Below are 20,940 nucleotides of genomic sequence, written 5' to 3' on the forward strand. Positions count from 1 at the left end.
AACCCCATTGTACAGACTGGAAACAGAGGCTCAGAGACTAAGGACAGGATCATCCAGCAACATGGTTTCGGGAACCCAGCGTGAAGCATCTTCTAGGACTCTGCACCTGCCCTCTGAAAATCAGACCCCCTGTACGGTGTCTCATGTTGGGCACCCAAAACTATTAGTCCAGTGGTTCTCAAACTTTTGTCCTGGTGACCCCTTTCACATAGCAAGACTCTGAGTGTGACCCCACTTATAAATTAAAAACACTTTTTTATATATTTAACACCATTATAAATGCTGGAGGCAAAGCGGGGCTTGGGGTGGAGGCTGACAGCTCTCGACCCCCCCATGTAATAACCTCACGACTCCCTGAGGGGTCCTGACCTCCAATTTGAGAACCCCTGCATTAGTCACTTTGGACAATCGTGGCCTATGTCAGGAGTTCTCAACCTTCTTTTTTTTCTCTGAGCGTCTCCCTCTCCCCCTCCCCCCCAACATGCTATAAAAATTCCACGGCCCATCTGTGCCACAACAACTGTGTTTCTGAATATCAAAGCCAGGGCCAAAGTTAAGGGGTAGCAAGCAGTGCAATTTCCCAGGGCCCCACGCTACAGGCGACCCTGTGAAGCTAAGTTGCTCAGGCTTCGGCTTCAGGCCCAGGCAGTGGGGCTTCGGCTTTCTGCCCTGGACCCCAGCAAGTCTAATGCCCCCCCGAAACTGCTTGTGGCCCCCCGAATGGGCCCCAGACCCCTGGCTGAGAACCACTGGCCTATGTCACTTGCCCTTTCATGCCATGTAGCTGTGGCAGGGCAGGGAGTGGAGCTAAGCATCTGAGTCCCAAGCCCAGGTCTTTAGCCACATGCCCATGCTTCCTTCTTGTATCCCCCTACCTGAAAGCTCCCAGTGCAATGGCAGGTGAGAGGATGTGCTCGTGATCCATTCTCTCAGGACATGGAGTGGGAAATGTCATGCCCCCAGTAAGGAACCAAATTTCTTGGCCTCTCCATTAGTGTCATGTGTCCTCCCCTCTGTGCTACAGGGCATCCCTTCTTTATAGGCCACTCGTTCCCTGGTTCCGCCTGCCTGCCTGCCTGCCTGCCTACACCATCATCTCACCCACACATGCAGGCACCGCGGGTCTGCTTCACCATTGCTTCATGCTTGTCACTTGCCTCAGGAGAAGGGCACCGGTGCAGCGTGCTCCTGGGTCCGAAGAGCAGCATTTTGCACTAGGGCAGATGACTATAGGAGGTGCAGGCCAGTGGGAGAACCCAGCCATTGGACTTTTTCATAAACCAGGAGGCCAGTTTGTGGCTTGTAGCTGTGCGATGTCCGGAGGGTTTGAGTGGAGTTTTGCTTTGACATTTGCATAGAAAGCTCCCGTGGGTGTCTTGTAAGGCCTAGACTCGGCACCTCCCCGTGACACGGAATCTCAGCAAGCAGCCGGCACTGTACTTTGGAAACTGACGCTATTCGGGGAACATGCCCTCGAAGCGCAGCCCAGGTCCTGCATTAAACAAGCTGCCAGCCCCTTGATTTATGGTAGTGGTAGCTGTTGCTTAATGAGCGGAGCTGGGCAGAGGCCAGTTTACAGCATACGTGGAAGCAGCTCGTCGGTGGGGGGTGGTTGGAAATTTCTAAGAGACGTTTCACTCATACCTGTGTTCCCAGCCCCTTCCCAGCAGAAACTGCTTCACCTGCAGCATGGAGCGCCGCAATTCTCGCCCTTTCCTGGGGCGCGATTGCCAGGCGCTGACCAGAACGCTCTGGCGGCACTGGTAGGAATAGACCCTTCTTTTAGCACCTCCAGGTGCAGAGGAGAGGCTGGACTCCAAGGCTGTGTCTACACATGTACACTTGCACAGTTAAGCTAGTGCAGATGCTCATCTGGACACGTCTACATCAGTTTCCATTAATTTTCAGGCCTGAAGGAAGCAATCTGACCTTCTGTGTAACACCAGCCGGAGACCCTCCCCTAGGAAGGCTGGGGGTATGAGTTAAGGATGACTTATTTTGGTTTAGCTTCAACCTGTTCCTAATTAACTTGGGAGGTACTGTTCAATGGATATAGAGCACTGGGTTGGGATTCAGGAGACCTGACTTCTATTCCCTGCTCAGCCATTAGCCTGCTGGGTGTCCTTGAGGAAGTCACTTCCCCACTCAGGGAAACTGAGGCACAAACTGTAAAATGGGGATAATCATTCTTACCACCTTTGTAAAATGCTTCAATATCTACTGGTGAAAAGTGCTGTATAAAAGCTAGATGCTGTTTTGTTTATTATTAAACTAAGCCAGAACCGAAATCAGTGTCCACATGGAGATTTGCACCAGATGAACTCATTTGGTTTAAATTCTCCCCTTTAGTTAAACCAGTGCAGGTCTCCATGTAGACAAGCCCTGAGGGAGTTTAAGAATTTTGCATAGGTCACTGCCAAAGGAGATGGGTCCAGGTGGCAGGTACCACAGAGGAAGACAAGGATGATGGTGCGTTTAAAGAATTGCATGGAACTCAGGAGATCTGGGTTAAATCCAGCCCACATCTTGAATACTGTGTGCAGATGTGATCACCCCATCTCAAAAAAGATATATTGGAATTGGAAAAGGTTCAGAAAAGGGCAACAAAAATTAAGGGCATAGAATGGCTTCCATATGAGGAAAGATTAATAAGACTGGGACTCTTCAGCTTAGAAAAGAGATGGCTAAGGGGAGATATGATTGAGGTCTATATGGTGTAGAGAAAGTAGATCAAGAAGTGTTGTTTACTACTTCTCATAACACAAGAACTAGGGGTCACCAAATGAAATTAATAGGCAGCAGGTTTAAAAGAAATAAAAGGAAGTATTTCTTCACACAATCCAGAGTCAACCTGTGGAACTCCTTGCCAGAGGATGTTGTGAAGGCCAAGACCATAACAGAGTTAAAAAATGAATTAGAAAATTCATGGAGGATAGGTCCATCAATGGCTATTAGCCAGGTTGGGCAGGGATGGTGTCCCTAGCCTCTGTTTGCCAGAAGCTGGGAATGAGCGACAGGGGATGGATCACTTGATGATTCCCTGTTCTGTTCATTCTCTCTGGCGCACCTGGCACTGGCCACTGTTGGAAGACCGGATACTGAGCTAGATGGACCTTTGGTCTGACCCAGTAGGGCCATTCTTATGTAAATCCCCGGCTCCTCAGTGTGCGACCTTGGGCAAGTCATGTGATCTACCTGTGCTTCAGTTTCCCATCTGTAACATGGAGCGGAGATGTAATGATGTGTCCTTTGTCAGTATGGTCCGAGGGGCAAGAACTATCTCTGGCTACAGGTAGGAGCAGTGCCTAGCACGGTCTCAGCCAACCTCTTGGCGCTATACTGAATAAAGGAGAGATGGAGTTTTTTTGTTTTTGTTTTTGCTACACCTGGCAACTACTCGCTAATGGGAACTGGGTAAAAGCTTTATCCTACGGCTGCCCCATGTAAGGGTTCTTCCACTGGCTGCGAGCCTTGCTGGAGAAAGGAGTGTGGGCTAGATGAGTTGATCCCGTTTGGCGATTCCTGTGTACTCTCTCCATGCACAGTTTAATTCCTGTTTCCAGACCTGTCACATTTCAATTATTGCAATATCCCTGGAGCAAACCGCGCATTCTCCCCCTGTAAAAGATTTGGATGTTTTTTAAGCAATGATCCTCATTGTCATTTTGCCTCTTCTGTAAATACCGGAACTAATGATGCATAATGAAAAATAATCTGCTGGATGCAGATGGCTCTTACAAATCTGGGAATTAAAGGAAAATGAGTTAGATGCTTAGGATCTCAGATGATGGGTAATGAGATCTAAACACTGCAGACAATGGTCAGACAAAGCTTTGTCTTCTGTAGATTTTACCGAGGGGCATATTTACTCAGCCTGGGCTCAGGGTAACTAGTTGCTGCTGATGGAAGGGGAGAGAGAGAAGGGGACAGGCTCATTTCTTTGACGTGTCCATTTCTGGTTTGACTAGACTCCGTTGTTTGCATCACCCCAGCCTAGCAGGGGCTCTGACCACTTGTGGATACTGTGCTCAGTGCATTCCCAGTATTGGTGGGGCCAGAGCCTCAAGTGGGTATAATCTGGCACAAATCCCTACACCAGCTGGGGATCTAGCCACCGGCATTTTGCTGAATTCAGGGCCAGTTCCCCACAGCAGAGGTTCACATCTTCCATAGCGGGGTCCCTTTGCCCCGGATCAGCCCCCTGTTTACCAATATGGTTTGTGAACTTGCTGACTGGGATGGTTAACCGTGGGTTAACAGGAGCCTCCACCCAGTTAGGCCATTGGGTGATACATGGAGGGGCACTAGGCATAACTGGGGATCAAACCCAGCCGGGCAGGTGCTGGGCCTTCAGAAAGGCAGGAGTACTGAGCTGTTGGGGGGGGGGGGGGGGGGCCGGGGGGGGGGGGGCCCCCCTGGGGGGGGGCGGGGGGTTTTTTCCCGGGGGGGAAGAAGGGGGGGGGCGGGGGGGGGGGGGGGGAAAGCCAGGGAGGAGGAGACCCATGTGAGAGGTAGCTGGGCGTTTTCTCTCTGGGGGTAAAGACAGGGTGCAGCCTGGGAGGTCTTGCGCCAGAGCCAGGGGTGGTGAAGCCTGGGGATGGAGGCTGGTTGTCCTGAGCCTGGAGGAAGCCCATGAGGAAGTGATGGTAAAGCCTGAGCGGGTTTCAGACTGAAGTTTAAGGGGCTGCAGGAAGAGAGAGAAGAACTCCTGGTAGTAGGTAACCTGTGGGGAACAGGAAGGTTCCTGCAGGGAGAGGAGAAAGTCCAGGTTGGGAGGAAGATACTTGGAAGACACAGGATTGAAGCAAGCTCCTGTGATAGACCCAGACACAAGGGGAGGGACTGGACCTCTAGGTAGAAGCCCTGGGAGGTGCTGCTCATTACAAGAATCATGGGGCCAAGAGCTAGGGCCGCTGACCAGATGTACGGACACTGGACTTTCTGTTACACCAGGGAAAGGTCCCTGCAGCGCAAGTATTTGAACAAAGACCTCAGGAGATGTGGGTTCAATACCCAGCTCTTCCCCAGACTCCCTGTGTGACCTTGGACAAGTCACTTCAGCTCTCTGGGTCATTTATTGTGACCTGTGTGGATTATACGGGAGGCCAGGCTCGGTGAGCTAATGTCCCCGAAACGGGGATGGTAACACTTCCTTTGTCTGTCCTGGGAGCTCTTTGCGGCAGGGACTGTCTCATTCTGGGTCCATGCAGCGTCTGGCATAACAGGGCCCCAATCTACACTGGTGCTGCCCTAATTCAAATGACAATAAATCGCTTGTTTCTATGTTCTCCTGACTGTTGTTTGTGTAACTCTGTACTTGTATGTAGGCTGGTTCTTGCTAGAAAAATTAACAGCCTCGTGTCCTAGAGGCACAAGAGGGAAATGAATATAGCATGATGCAAATCAGGACACACGCAGTTACTCTCGGCAGAGGAAATGGCTATGGTAGCTGGAACGCTTCACCCAGTGAGTGGCTGAGACAACGAATGATTCTGGATGGGAACTGTATATAAGGATGTGGACTAGCAATGAATTTCCCAACAGGTGAGACTCAATGTGATGATTAATTACAGGTTGATCGGGGTGGGGGAGGTGGAATTGCCTCTTGTGTGCAGAGCTGTTGCAGCTGTTTAAGTGGCCACACTGTTGTGCTACAGACCTTGTGACTTTCCCTTACAATGTTTGCAATGCACAATTTTCTCCCCTTGCCCAAACAATATCTGCCTTTCCTTAAAAATCTGGTTTTCAGGGTTTTTTTTTTTTTAAAGGGAATTGGCACATGCTTAATGTGCATATACAGTAGGACTGTCCGGTGCAAGTTCAGGTAGACGCTGCCCTCTACTGGTTAGTCTGTGGGTGTCAGCTGGAAACATATGCCAGAGATAAAAGGGGTCTTGGAGTCAGCGGGCCAGCACCTTCCTTGCCCTGTACCTTGTAATTTGCAGTCATTTTCACCTGTGCAAAGCAGGCATGCAAACTAAGAGTAGCAGCCTGCTTTTCACAGGTGCAGAGAGCTGCACTGGGGGCAGGGCAATGGAGACCCAGCCAGGCCCAAGTTTCTGATGGTTTTTTTGACTTGAAACTAGGGCTGTCAAGCGATTTTAAAAAAATTAATCGCATTCAATCGCACGATTTAAAAAAAAGAATACTATTTATTTAAATATTTTGGATGTTTTCTACATTTTCAATATATATATTTCAATTACAACACAATACAAAGTGTACAGTGCTCACTTTGTATTTATTTTTATTACAAATATTTGTGCTGAAAAAAACAAAATAAATTGTATTTTTCAATTCACCTAATACAAGTAGTGTAGTGCAGTCTTTGTCATGAAGGTTGAACTTACAAATGTAGAATTATGTACAAAAATAACTGCATTCCAAAACAAAACAATGTAAAACTCCAGAGCCTACAAGTCTACTCAGTCCTACTTCTTGTTCAGCCAATTGCTCAGACAAACGAGTTTGTTCATATTTACACAGGATAATGCTACCCACTTCTTGCTTACATTGTCACCTGAAAGTGAGAATAGGCGTTCACATGGCATTGTTGTAGCTGGTGTCACAAAATATTTACATGCCAGATGCGCTAAATATTCATGTGTCCCTTCATGCTTCAACCACCATTCCAGAGGACGTGCGTCCATGCTGATGCTTGGTTCTGCTCGACAAGGATCCAAAGCAGTGCAGACCAGTGCATGTTCATTTTTGTCATACGAGTCGGATGCCACCACCAGAAGGTTGACTTTTCCTTTGTGGTTTGGATTCGTAGTTTCCACATTGGAGTGTTGCACTTCTAAGACTTCTGAAAGCATGCTCCACACCTCGTCCCTCTCAGATTTTGGAAGGCACTTCAGATTCTTAAGCCTTGGGTCGAGTGCTGTAGCTATCTTTAGAAATCTCACACTGGTACCTTCTTTGCATGTTGTCAAATCTGCAGTGAAAGTGTTCTTGATACGAACATGTGCTGCGTTGTCATCTGAGACTGCTATAACATGAAATATATGGCTGAATGTGGGTAACACAGAGCAAAAGACATACAACTCTCTCCCAGGGAGTTCATTCAGAGATTTCATTAATGCGTTATTTTTTTAACGAGCGTCATCAGTGTGGAAGCATGTCCTCTGGAATGGTGGTCAAAGCATGAAGGGGTACTACAGTACTTATATGAGGTGAATTGAAAAATACTTTTTATTTTATCACTTTTACAGTGCAAATATTTGTAATAAAAATAACATAAAGTGAGCACTGTACACTTTGTATCCTGTGTTGTAATTGAAATCAATATATTTGAAAATATAGAAAAACATCAAAAGTATTTAATAAATTTCAACTGGTATTCTATTGTTTAGCACTGCGATTAAAAAAATTAAGTGTGATTTATTGCAGTTTTAATCACTATTAATTTTTTTGAGTTAATCGTATGAATTAACTGTGATTAATCGACAGCCCTATTTGAAACTGACCTGCCATGTTTGTCAGTATGAAAGAGGAAACGTATCCGTCCCACAGCTGAAAAGACACTCTGGCCTGCTTTTGAATATGCCAGAGCCTCCTATGAGGAGGTGATGCAGTTTGGATGGGTCAGGTTGGGGGCCTAAAGACTCACTTTCCCCAGGGAGCTAGCAGCAGGCAGGAGAGTGTGGTCTGGCCTTTAGGAGCTGGGAGCTGGCCAGCCTGGATTCTATTCTAACTATGTGATCTTGGGCGGTGGTCCAGGGGAGAGATTGGGGTAGTGAGTCAGGACACCTGGGTTCTGTTCCCTGCTGCATGACTTTTGGCAGTCATTTCCCTTCTCTGTGCCTCTGTCTTCCCTATCCACCCCTTGTCTGTTTAGACTGCCAGCTCTCAGAGGCAGCGACTGGGTCCCTATATTTGCCCACGGCTTAGCGCAATAGGGCCCTGTTTTCGGATGCAGCTTCAGGCAGTGATGTTATTACTACTGTTGGTGGTGGTGGTTGTTAGGCATATTTGAGTAAATGGGGTGGGGAGATCTAGTCCCAGGGGGCAAAGAGAGAGGTCAAAAATCCCAGAAGCTCGGAGTATAGGTCCCATAATGAAAAGGAGTAAAATGAGGAGAGTTGCACAGAGGCTCTGTGCAAATGTTAAGGCAGTGGTTCTCAACCTTTCCAGACTATTGTGCCCCTTTCAGGAGTCTGATTTGTCTTGCACATCCCCAAGTTTCACCTTGCTTACAAAATCAGACCTAAAAATACAAGTATCACTGCACACTTACTGAAAAATTGCTGACTTTCTCATTGTTACCATATGATTATAAAATAAATCAATTGGAATATAAATATTACAGTTGATAGTATATAGAGCAGTATAAACAGGTCATAGTTTGTATGAAATTTTAGTTTGTACTGACTTTGCTAGGGTTTTTTATGTAGCCTGTTGTAAAACTAGGCAAATATGTAGATGAGTTTATGTACCCCCGGAAGACTTCTGTGTACCCCCCCTCCCCGGGGTACGCATATCCCTGGTTGAGAACCACTGTGTTAAGGGAGATGCATTTGTCTTCAGGATATGCTGTAACCCTATGGAACCATATGGGGCTACACAGCCAATCCATACAGAACTCTCTTGTACTGTCACAACCTTTACAAAATAATCCTACAGTCACCGCATTTCATAGTTTTCTTTGCAAAAATGACTAAGAATGGTCAATAAATACCAGGTACATTCTGTTGGCGGCAGAAGCCTGGATTAATTGAGTGACCTCTGCTCTTCCCGGGTGATATAAAAAGGGGTGATGAGGGAGCTGAAGACAGCTCAAGAGAAAGGGAACCGAGGGAGAAAAATATATTTTTCCTCCTAGCCATTGTTTGAAAGCAATCGAAGACCATGCAGCCTTCAGCCCAAGACAGCACAATGGGGACTCTTCATTGTGCGGAGAGAGCTCAGGAAGCACAAAAGAATCATTTTATCTTAAATCTCTCTCTTTTAACTAAAGAAATCTAAAATCCAGAGACCTGGGAGGCTGCAGGACAGATGGGACCAGTTTGGCTTTCATGTAATTACAGGGCTCTGGACTCTGAACCTTCCTTCTAGTCAGCCAGCAAAATGGGCTCATTAAAGACATTGCGGGAGCCCCTGGAGTCCCTTCAAAGACACAGGAGTCGTGGGAAGCAATCGTAGATCAAGGCTAATGCTCCTAACATGTAAAATCCTACCGGGCTTGTATAAGTATAAATGGGTGAGACGCTAATACCTGGCTGTCTCTAATTCACTTGAGGTAGGTTCCTGGGTGGGGAAATTGGACACAGCCCTTTCTACTTGGTGCCCTGTTCCAGCAGTAGGAGGGAAATAAGGCCATAGGGTCATTTTCCTGCTCCAGTTGCAGGAGCTAAATATTTCACATGGTGCCTCAGCTCCTCCTAAACAGTCATTTAGGAGCGATAGGCCTTATTCTCCAGTGCCCTGCACCTCGTGCAGTCATCGTCACCAGCGCACAATGCTGCCCTTCGGATTCGGCACCGGTGTAAAGAACCATCCGAGGGGCAGGGCGAGTTGAGCGCAGAGTGAACCTGGCCATTGTAAGAGAGGCTTTTGAGCTGTCTCTGGCTATTAACGCCTTCAGCTGAATGTGAGCTGTGCCAGCCTGCGTGCTTGGGTGGCCGGTTCTGGCTCCCTCTTCTCCCTGCCTCTGAAGCTCCCAGGTCTTCAGTGGGAATTTGGCATTTTAAATGGCCCCATTTGGAAGCTGTGCAAAATGCAGCCAGGTGCCACAGTGTCAAATTCCTCCCTGGGCAGGGGGCCGGCAAAAGACCTAGGAACTGCTCCAGCACCAAGTCCTGAATTCCCTCCAATGTCTCTCTTGGATCACTTTGACTCCCTTTTCCCTTTCCCGCCTGCCATTTAGAACAATCATGTGTCTGCTGCTTCCTGGCAGTTCTTGTCCTCTGTCTGCCTCGCCCCCACTGGAGGAGTTTATCCAATTACCTCTCCTGACTGCCTCTGAAGTGATCTTTGTCCCTCCCTATTATACATACAAATGGGCAGCATTTGTGGCGAGGGAACCCCATTCTCTCTCCAGGGCAGTGACAGCCTGCCAGCCCTCCTGGAGGTGAAATTGAAACCTCAGTCTTTGCTATTCGTTTCCTTCCCGGGTGAACTGGTCAAATCATTCAAACTGTGGAATAACAAAGAGCAGAAAGAGTGATAATAAGTCTGGTGATGGCGATTCCGCTGAAGTGGGCAGATCCATCATGGGAGTGCCGCCTGTCAGCCCCCTCTCTGGGGAAAATCAATGAGGATATTGCTATAAACATACACCACCTTCCACCCTGCAAAGATGCATTAGTACGTTATTCTAGAAAAGCCATCTGTAAAGAAATGGTGCTTAGCGTCTGTGTCCAGTGGGTGAGAGCCCCCAGAGTCCACGGCTCTGAATCTTGATGATTCAGGGCTTGAGCTGGTCTCTAATTGATGGAGGAGAAGGAAGAAACTAATTATTCTTGTGTGTGTTGCAGTAGCACATAGAGGCCCTGACTGAGATGCGGGGGGAATTGGGCCGGGGGCTGCACAGGCCCTGATTGGGGGAGGGAGAGGACCTAATTGTGCAGGGTGCTGCAGAGACCGAGTGACCCACAGAGCTTCCAGTTTTATTGAGTCGAACAGGGTGGAAGGGGACATGGGCACAGGCAGGGGAAGGGACTTGCCCAAGGGCACTGGCAGAACTAAGCGTTGAACCCCCATTTCCCTCATCCCGGTTCAGTGCCCTACCCACTGGACCATTCTTCCTTTCTGTGTTTCCCATAGGCGTGCGATATTCCGTGATCGGCCTCTTTTTGGGTTTCTTGCACGGCACTGAGGATTCGCTCTTTCTTAGCAGAGTTTTCTGTCTTAAAGGGTTTTCTCAGAGCATAGACTGGATTCGCAGCAGCAAAATTTCCATTGGCTCCAGTGGTGGCAGGGCTAGGTCTGGGCCCCAGTGGACTAATGCAATATACAAACAGAGCGCAAGAGCCAGCCCCTCACCACTGCAAAGAGCTTACAGCTGAAACAGACACAAGATAAATGGTGGGAGGGGAAATACATCCAGAGAGGGGAAGTGACTCTGTAATGGCACGCAGATGTTTAACCACCGCGGCTCCTCCCGCTGGTTGCTCGGGGAATTAGCTCAGTCCAGGTCTGGAGCGCCCTCTGCGGGTGGTGTCTTGCCTGTTGTCTGCCCTACTCCGCTGTTTCGGACCCGTATTGCTCCCCCGCTCGGCAGTGTCCTCCAGCAGTGCCCACGACTTTTCTCACCCCCCTTCCGGGGGTCACAGCAGCCCTTTGGCTTGCACCCGCCGCAGGGGCCAACCACAACCCGAAGTCTAGCCCCTTACTTAAATAAATAGGATATCTCCATTAATGTATTTATTTATCTCCTAGAACTGGAAGGGACCTTGGAAGGTCATTGAGTCCAGCCCCCTGCCTTCACTAGCAGGACAAGTACTGATTTTGCCCCAGATCCCTAGGTGGCCCCTGCAAGGATTGAACTCACAACCCTGGGTTTAGCAGGCCAATGTTAGGGTTTGAGCACTGGCCTGCCCTCCTTCCCCACTGTCAGAGTTTCCAGCAAGAAGGAACCGAGGGTGGGGGGAAGCTGGCAGCGCCCCTTATACCGTGCCATGTGGGTGCCACTCTAGGGGCTGCCAGAGCCGGACCCCTACGGATACTGCTGAGGGACAAACTTCCAGCACCGGTGCACATGGTGAGTGCACGCACCTAATATGGAATGGACATGAGCAACACATCTCGAAGAACACCAGTTACGGAAAAGGTAACTGTCTTTTCCTGCATCAAGCCCATATCTTGGTATTGAGCTAGAACATATTTTTTTAGAAGCTGATATCCAGTCTTGATTTTCACTCTCCACATGATGGAGAAACTACCACATCCTAGGTAATCTGTTCCAAGGGTTAGTCACCTCACTGTCAAAATCTTGCTCCTGACTTCTAGCCTAAGGAGAGTTATTCTGGAATAGCTATTCCTGATTGGCTCCCTATGTGGACACTCATTCCAGAATAAAAGTGCCTTAGCACTTGTCCACACTTGAAAAGTTTCAGTGGCACAGCTGCAGCTACAGCACTGTAGATGCTACCTACACCAGCGGGAGGGCTTCTCCCATCAGCGTACGTAATCCTCCTCCCTGAGAGGCAGTAGCTAGGTCGATGGAAAAGTTCTTTTGTTAACCTAGTGATGTCTACACTGGGGCTTAGGCTGTCTTAACTACGTTGCTCAGGGGTGTGGATTTTTCACACCCCTTGGTCGACCCAGCTACGTCGCTTAACTTTTTTTTTAGTGTAGATTAGGCCTTAAACTAATTCAGAGTAAAACACTCTTATTCCGGAATAAGAGCATCCCTCCACATGGTGTTAACCAGGAATCGCTATTCCACTTGAAATTCATAGCATACCGTAATCTGTATTAACTTCCCTATGTACACAAACACTAAATTTATCTAGCTTCAGTTTCCAGCCATTGGACTTCATTCTGCCTTTGTCTACTAGATTTAAAGAGCCATCTGCTATCAGAAATTTCCCGTGTGTGTGTGTGTGTGTGTGTATATATATATATATATATATATATATAATATTCATTCCAAAGCCCTTGCCTCCCCTGAAATGCAATAGAAACTCTATAGAACCTTTGTCCCTTTCTTCTCTGTTACCAGCATTAATAAGTGGAGCCGCACAGTGAGTGTCTGATTCTGCACAGGTTTAAAATCCTAATTAAGTCATTCTTCAAGCTGCCCATCAAGCCCCGTCTGGATATGAGAGGGACAATTTTAACAGAATTATCTGTGTAATCTTATTTCAGAGTCTTCTCTTCTCACCTTCCCATACTCTGGGTTTAATTTTATTGCATCTGCTACAGACTTGAACGTCATGCATCCCCCCCTCCTCCTAAAGTGGATTCTGGGGGGAGCAGGAAAATGCCCATTAATAATGGCCAAGATAACAGTAGCAATTATATCGTACTATGGCTGAGTTACTGCATGGGATTTTATTTTATTTTATTATTTTTTAAATTAAAGTTGTTTTAATTTAAAAATTAAGTCTCCTCTAAGGTTGAAACTTGGTAGAATGAGTTTCTTCCCCCAGGGGATTCTGGCAGCTAAGTGTGCAGAAAAACTAAAGGCAGCGTAATGGAGTGGTTGAGGCACTGAGCTGGGAGACCTGAATCCTTTCTGGCTGTGACCTGCTGTATGAGCTTGGGCATGTCCTGTCCCGTCCCCTCTCCATGCCTCAGTTTCCCTTCAAACTTGGTTTATGCAGATTGTGAGCTCTTTGGAGCACAGATTCTCTCACTATTTGTATGTGCAATACACAGCACAAGGGGGGCTTCACCATGCTCCTATAATAAACACCTCTGGCCTTAGCTCATTCCTTCCACACACCTCCTTGCCAGGCGCTAGTGTGAAAATGCCTCTGGTCCCACTCTCAAACACCACGCCAAATTTCTCGTGCGGCAGAGACTCGGCCATGATACCCACTTGAGAGTTTAAATGCATGGCCCCACTTTGATGCAACTGAGCAATGCTGTCATCCAAGATACAGCAGATGTTGCTCTGCTGATATGAAAGCAAGTCTGTGTTGCGGGCACCAGCTGGCTAGGGCTGGGAGGATGTTGCACTGACCCCTTTTGCTTCTAGGGGAGCTGGAGGGGCAATGTGACAGGTGTGATTCAGCCTGTCATTCTTTCCAAGAAGTGGAGGAGAGTCCTGCTTAATGTGGTCTAGGATCAGGACTGGGGGGAGCTGCCCCTTGATACAGCTCACCGGTTGGGCCAAGATTGGGAGAGTGAATTATTACAGAGCCAGTTATTTGAATCAAGCTGGATTCTTGCCCTCCAAGGGCCTGATTCTCTGTGGCTCCAAACCTGGCTGGGAAGAGGCGATGCTCAGGCCCCCTTGGAAACTAGCCTGATTCTGGGCCCCGTGTGGCCCCCAGTGTCTGTCAGAGCTCCCTGTGGCTCATGGAACAGTGAGTAGCCACAGTGCAGAGCTCTCCAGCCATGCCCCTGATCTGCCCCCTGCACTGGGAGCAGAGCAGGTGCAGAGCCCTTTAAAATCTCCCCAAGGACTTGCTTTCAGCCCACCTCACAGCACGTGTTGAGAGGCTGGATCGCTCAGCTGGGATGGCAGAAGAGTTTTACCTCTGGAAGCCAACTCCTCTCCACCCCCTCCCCCACTTCGCTCCACCGGGGTGGCCTCCTCTCCAAAGCACAGCTTAGAGTCCATCTTTCCTCCACTGAAAGCCAAATGGATTCTCACCTTCAACTCACCCTCTTTGGGGCTGTGTTAGTCTGTCCCCAGAAGCTCTCGGGATGCAGTTTCTGTGAATAAACGTGTAGTACAGAACAAAATAGTTAATGGGGTACCTTGGAGCAGGGGAGTTTTCTCTGTTTATTAGATTCCACTAATAGGAGAGTGTATCTTTGCTTGCTCAGCTGATCAAATCAGAGGTTGCCAGCCTCTACAGTAATTTGTGGTCAAGGCTAGGGACTGGGTAACATGGTTCTTGTTCTTATCTGTGTTGTTTACATGGCATTAATCCTCAGCCTCAGCAGTTTATTGTCACCGGTGGCCTCCCTGTTTGTTCCTGGAAATTAGCTCGATGTCTGAGTTTCTCTGTCGTGAAGGCAAGAACCACCTGCGCTGCTAATATTAAAGCTGAGGATTTGTCAAAGTGAAATGAAATCCACCCTTAGAGGTTTTTAGGGCCTGGCTCGACAAAGCCCTGGCTGGGATGATTTAGTTGGTGTTGGTCCTGCTTTGAGCAGGGGGTTGGACTAGATGACCTCCTGAGGGCTCTTCCAACCCTGATATTCTATGAATGGCTAGAGAGACACAACTCCCACTGATCTACATCTATTTCAGGTACTCAGACAAAAGCCCCCAGTTATCACAGTACTTCAGTCTTTAATGTATTTCCTCACAACACCCTTATGAGGTAGGGATGTATCACCTCTGTCACAGCTCGGGGCAACTGCATCTGTATTTCCCTTCTGTGATCCAGGAACGGCACCCACCGTAGGTTCCTGGTTCCTCAGCATCATCTCTCTGGGGTGGAGACCCACGTGACTCTCTCTCATGGCTAGAGTTTTTCCAGTCTGCACAGTATCCTGTCTAGAATGCGAGTTTCCCAGCAGGCCTGCTTGGGTCGTCTGACTTGCATCTGCTCTTGGCTTTCTCTTTGGAGTGCTGACTCTCAGCCAGCTTGCTCCAATCGCTGGGGACAGAAACCAGGAATCCTGGCTCCCAGTCTCTGCTCTAACCACTAAAACACACTCGCCTCTTAGAACTGGGAATATAATCTGAGTTCTCATGGTACATCTGTGTCTAATCACTAGACCATGCCCCTGTCATGGATTTATTAAACATTAGAGAGAGGCAAGCTCCGTCTTTGCTTGACTGATCCAGGGTCTCCACATCTCAAATTTGGGACCAGCAGGGCTCTCAGAGATACATGGCTTAAAAAACACAGGTTGACACCAGGTTTTGTACTTTCAGTGAGACTCCGCTCACAGCCCAGGCTGCAGAGAGAGAATTTTCGTATTTTCACATTTACATTGCCCCACATAGGGGTGGGGAGGGGAATTGGAATTATGAATTGTACAGAATCAGAATACAATGTGCTGGCTCCTTCATCCTGCTCTTGTAGCAGTTTTGTTAAATCCTGCGTATATGGGTGTTTTGTAGAGATGACAAGGCTGGGATTGTGGGACTTTAATAATTGGGTAGTTCAGAACCCTGTCGTTATAACTAAAATATGGTGTGTCTCATTGGGGGAACGAGGGAGATTAACATGCAGTTTAATGAACTGGATCCACCTCATCTAGGAGAGGCCAATTTATTAGCATAACCTTAGCAAAGGCAAAGATTAAGACAAAGTTTGAAGTCAACCACTGGGGAAAGTAGCAGAGTGAGGAAGGCAGCCAAGAATTAACGGCAGCACAGGTGGATTTCAAACAGTGCTATAACTTATTACTCAGAGGGGTAGCCGTGTTAGTCTGAATCTGTAAAAAGCAACAGAGGGTCCTGTGGCACCTTTGAGACTAACAGAAGTATTGGGAGCATAAGCTTTCGTGGGTAAGAACCTCACTTCTTCACTTGCATCTGAAGAAGTGAGCTTCTTACCCACGAAAGCTTATGCTCCCAATACTTCTGTTAGTCTCAAAGGTGCCACAGGACCCTCTGTTGCTTTTTACAGATTCAGACNTACACCCCTTGAAGTGAGGATGCATTTACACTGGTTTTTAGCAGTACAGCTGTTTCTATACAGGAAGAGAAATGTGGCCCCTATATACCAATATTACTGTGTTCCCCACTAGGAGCTGTACTGGTCTAGCTGTATCTGCAAGAAATCACACCCCTAATTGACATAGTTGCACTGAAGCAAAAACTGTGCATAGACCAAGGTTTACAGTAATAAGTTAAAAGCAACAGAGGGTCCTGTGGCACCTTTGAGACTAACAGAAGTATTGGGAGCATAAGCTTTCGTGGGTAAGAACCTCACTTCTTCAGATGCAAGTGAAGAAGTGAGGTTCTTACCCACGAAAGCTTATGCTCCCAATACTTCTGTTAGTCTCAAAGGTGCCACAGGACCCTCTGTTGCTTTTAACTTATTACTGTAAACCTTGGTCTATGCACAGTTTTTGCTTCAGTGCAACTATGTCAATTAGGGGTGTGATTTCTTGCAGATACAGCTAGACCAGTACAGCTCCTAGTGGGGAACACAGTAATATTGGTATATAGGGGCCACATTTCTCTTCCTGTATAGAAACAGCTGTACTGCTAAAAACCAGTGTAAATGCATCCTCACTTCAAGGGGTGTACAGCTCTGAGATGGGTAGAAGTAAGTGGCATAACTTTTCTCTTTGGGCAATGTCTATTTAAACTCACCTGTAGGACCTGGGTGAGCTTCTTAGAACGAGGTTTTCAGAAGCACTCGGCATCATTCTAGCTCTGCTACTGGTCGAGACATTGGGGATTTAAGTTAGACCAATGCTGAGTGCTTTAGAAGAGCCCACCTCAGTTCCTGATCTGTGCCACAGAGAGAACACCATTCCCTGTGTCTGCTTGGACTGTGTCTTGTCTCTTTGCACCCAGGTCTCAGCTGAGCTCTCTATCTACGACTGTAATGACGATAAGCATTAGGCCAGTACCTTGGCCTTCTAAGTGTGAAGGAAGAGAAGCTAGGCGAACGCTCATTAGTCTTTATGTCCATATGGGTTGATTTATAAATAGATTCCCCAACGAGAAAAGCAGAGAGGCATCTGCTAGGATTGCACCAGTAAAACAAAGGTCAAAACTATCCCAAGGGGAAACTGGGACTGGACTATAAGGGCATTTTGAAGGAATTTGCTTTCCTGGGGCCATGTCTGGAGATGAAAATCCCCAGTGACAGCAGAGGACGTGGGCTAGGGGACAACTGCAATATCCTTTGATTCCAGACGATTTGAAAATCTTCCCAGCATGTTGTCCTGGGCATTGGTAGTCTGCTTCTTATTAAATAGAGGGGCCCCAGCCTGGCCCACTCCACACCCTGCATTGCAGGTTGGGGGCATGGGAGGGATGCATCAGAAGCATAAAACCATCCTGAGGGCTTGTCTGCACATAACTCCATGTGTGGACACACTGATTCTGGAGTAAATTGTGCTGGGTTCCAAACTGGAATAAAAGTAACCACATATGGAGTTATTCAGGAATAGTGATTGCACTTTAAATTCACATCCTAACTTAATCAGAATTCACTTTCAAGTGTAGATAAGCCCTTTATGGAGATTTGAGTTATGCTAATTTAAGGCCTTCTCTACAAGCAAATTTGCACCAGTTTAATTGCACCAAACCAATGTAATTAAACAGGTGCAAACCCCTTGTGTGGACACTCCTTATTTCAGTTTAGCTTAAATCAGTTCCAAGGCCTGGGCCACACACAGAGTCACACTGATATAACTAGCTGTGTTGCATTAAATCAGTGCAGCTTTGTATGTGGACACTCTTAGATCATTTTACGCCTGTGCTTATTGTAAATTTAGGCCTTATTGAGGCACAGAATTTGCAGTGCTTAGCAAACGCCCTAGTGTGGACACAGTTCTATCAATGTAAAGGTGCTGTATGCCTGCTCTACACATCGTTTCTATAACAATATAACTATTTTCATTATATTGGGCTGTGGGTTTATTTTATTTTTGCTGAACTAGTTCTACTGATACAACTATTAGTGTGGATGCAGTTATCCCAGTATGAAGCTTTATACTAATATAACTTATTCCCCATCCTGTATAGGAATAGCTATACTGGTAGAACTACACTGGTGTAGTTTAAAGTGGAACAGCTTTGGTGTGTAGACAAGGCCATATATCCTGTAGGGAGGGGAATAAGGCCATGTCTACACTACCACGTATGTCGGCAAAACGTGTCGCTCAGGGATGTGAATATTCCGCCCCCCGGAGTGACAAGTTTCCCCGGCATACGCGGTAATGTGCACAGTGCTATGTCGGTGGGAGAGCTCTCTCCCGTCGGCATAGAGCAGCTACACAAGAGATCGTGCATTGGTACAGCTGTGCTGCTGTAAGCTCGCTCGTGCAGACAGAGCCTAAGGTCTAAAGGCACCTTTATACCGATATAATTACATCTACACTAGGAGTTTTACTGGTTTTTACTACTTTCATAGAAAAATCTCACCACTATATAATCAAAATAATTAAACCAGTATAAAAACCGGGTGTGTGCAAACTAAACCTATATAACCAGTTTTAAACTGATATAAGAGCATGCGCGCACACACACGTTTCAGTTAAACTAAATGGATTTAAGCTGCACTGGTTTAAATCAGCCTTGAGGCCAGGTCGACACTACACACACTTCCTTCGGTATAACTGCATCGCTCGGGGGTGTGAAAAATATACACACCTGCGTGAGGCAGTTATACCGACCTTAGCGCTGTCTACACTGGGAGTTATGTCAGCTGAGAGCTTCTTCCACATCCTTGTGACGATGGAGTTAAGCCAACGGGAGAGCTCTCTCTGGTCAGCTTAGACTAGCATCTTCACCAGAAGCGCTACAGCGGCACAGCTGCACGATGCAGGTTTGTAGTGTAGACCTGCCCTGAGTCAGGAGCGACGCCACTCCAGTCAATGCAGTTGCATGGGCTTAAAGCAATGAAAGTAAGACAGCACCAGGCCTTCAATCTTTCCTGGGCACACATGATGCTTTCTAGCTATAGCTCGGGGCAGGCTCCTCAAAGTTGATCTTCTGCCACCTGATTTTCCTTAATAGTGGGAGCTCTCTATCTTCCTGAGCTGTCCATTGCTGGGATGACGGCTAAGCTCTTGCTGATGGGAAAAACTCAAGGATTTGGCCAGCTCATGCTAAGATGTCTCTTTACTATCTGAACTTTCTGACTAGAGCTGTGTGCTCAGAAGGCGCTTTCAGTAATAAACGTGATGCAGTAGCCGATAGCAGAATTGCTTTCCTGTCGGGAAATGGAGTCGTATTTATCAAAATACATCAGTGGAGATAACCTGGAAATTGTGCAACTTGTATTTCTCAGGGTGAAAAAAGTGAAACAAGCGCATTGCATGCTGTGGGGAGGGCACGGCTCGGCGATTGTATATCTTGAGTCCCTTGTTTAGATTAGTTCAGTATCTCTTATATTGAAAGGAGAAATTCCACAGCAGAGCAACAGGCTCCATGTTCAAGAATAGAAACACATTTGCTGTTTCTTGTGAGAACAAGGAGAACTCCTTTTCCCTCTTGCTTTCTTTGTGCACTTTTATTCCTTCAGCGAATGAGTCTTATTGTTTATTGAACAATACATACAGCTTTATCAGGCTGGAGAGGAAGGATGGCCCAGGGTTAAGCCATCAGCCTAGGCATTGGAAGACTTGGGTTCAAGTCCTGATTCTGCCACAGACTTCCTGCATGACCTTGCGCAAGTCGCTTCCCTTCTCCATGCCTCAGTTCCCCGTGGTAATAGCACCTCCCTACTTCACTGGGGTCTTGCGAGGACAAATGCCTCAAAGAGTGTGAAGTGCTCAGATAGGACAAGAAGGGCCCCTGTAGAAATACAAAGGTAGAACAATGAGTTTTAAACTAAGAGAATGCTAAGTGGTGACTGGATCATGGTCTATGAGAACGTGCATGGTGAAGAGATTTCTCATCGCAGCGAGCTTTTTAAACAAGCAGAAAAGGCGTAACAGGTTCTCCCGTGCACATAGCGACCCCTCCCCGTCGGCGGAGGTAGCGTGTTCTCTAAGCGTTGCGGCGGCACAGCCGCAGCGTTGTAACTGTGGACCAGCCCAATGCACAGCTTTGTAACCGTGAAGGTATGTAAGCACTGGAGCAGCTTATCTAGGGATGCAGAGGAGTGTCCTTCGCCGAAGTCTTTCAGCCACGATGGGACGTCTCTTTCCAGAAGAGCCGCCCTAACTCGAACAGAAGTTATGGGCTTGTTGCAGGAATTACTGGGTTAAATTCTCTCACCCGTGTGATTCGGGGGGTCAGACTAGTTGATTGTAATGGTCCCTTCTGACCTTAACACTTGTTAATCTATTACTGTGTATGTTTCGTTATTACAATGTACTGTTTAGTTTTATGTAGTGTTGTTTTATTTATCAGTAATGGCGATCATGCCTACCTTGTGGTGGGCACGGTACACGCACATATAACAGATTGTTCCTGCCTTGAATAGCTGAGTCCAAGCATAAGCCAAGAGACAGCAGGTGAATACAGAAACAGACTAGAGACTCAGGTTATGGGCATCTCCACACTGTGGTCAGAGGTATGATTACTGGCAGGCAGACCTATGCTAGCTTTAATCTAGCTAGCACAACTAAAGTAGCAGTGACGGCCCACAGTCTGCGCTGTACAAGCCCACCTGAAACCCTGGGTACCTCCTTGTCTCCCTAGGCTGCGTTGGGGTCTGTATCACTGCTAGA

At 47.3% G+C, this 20,940-nt stretch overlaps 1 long non-coding RNA gene across 1 annotated transcript in view; it reads right to left on the bottom strand.

Moving 5' to 3' along the window:
- Positions 1–19,758: 19,758 nt before the first annotated feature.
- The window catches only part of LOC117888398, a 51,449-nt gene continuing 50,267 nt past the window's right edge, over positions 19,759–20,940 (bottom strand). The window contains exon 4 of the long non-coding RNA XR_004648326.1: positions 19,759–20,059. This is a non-coding gene — a long non-coding RNA (uncharacterized LOC117888398). The remainder of the gene's footprint in view (positions 20,060–20,940) is intronic.

Source organism: Trachemys scripta, chromosome 16, assembly GCF_013100865.1.
Source record: "Trachemys scripta elegans isolate TJP31775 chromosome 16, CAS_Tse_1.0, whole genome shotgun sequence".
In the NCBI taxonomy this organism is placed as follows: Eukaryota; Metazoa; Chordata; order Testudines; family Emydidae; genus Trachemys; species Trachemys scripta.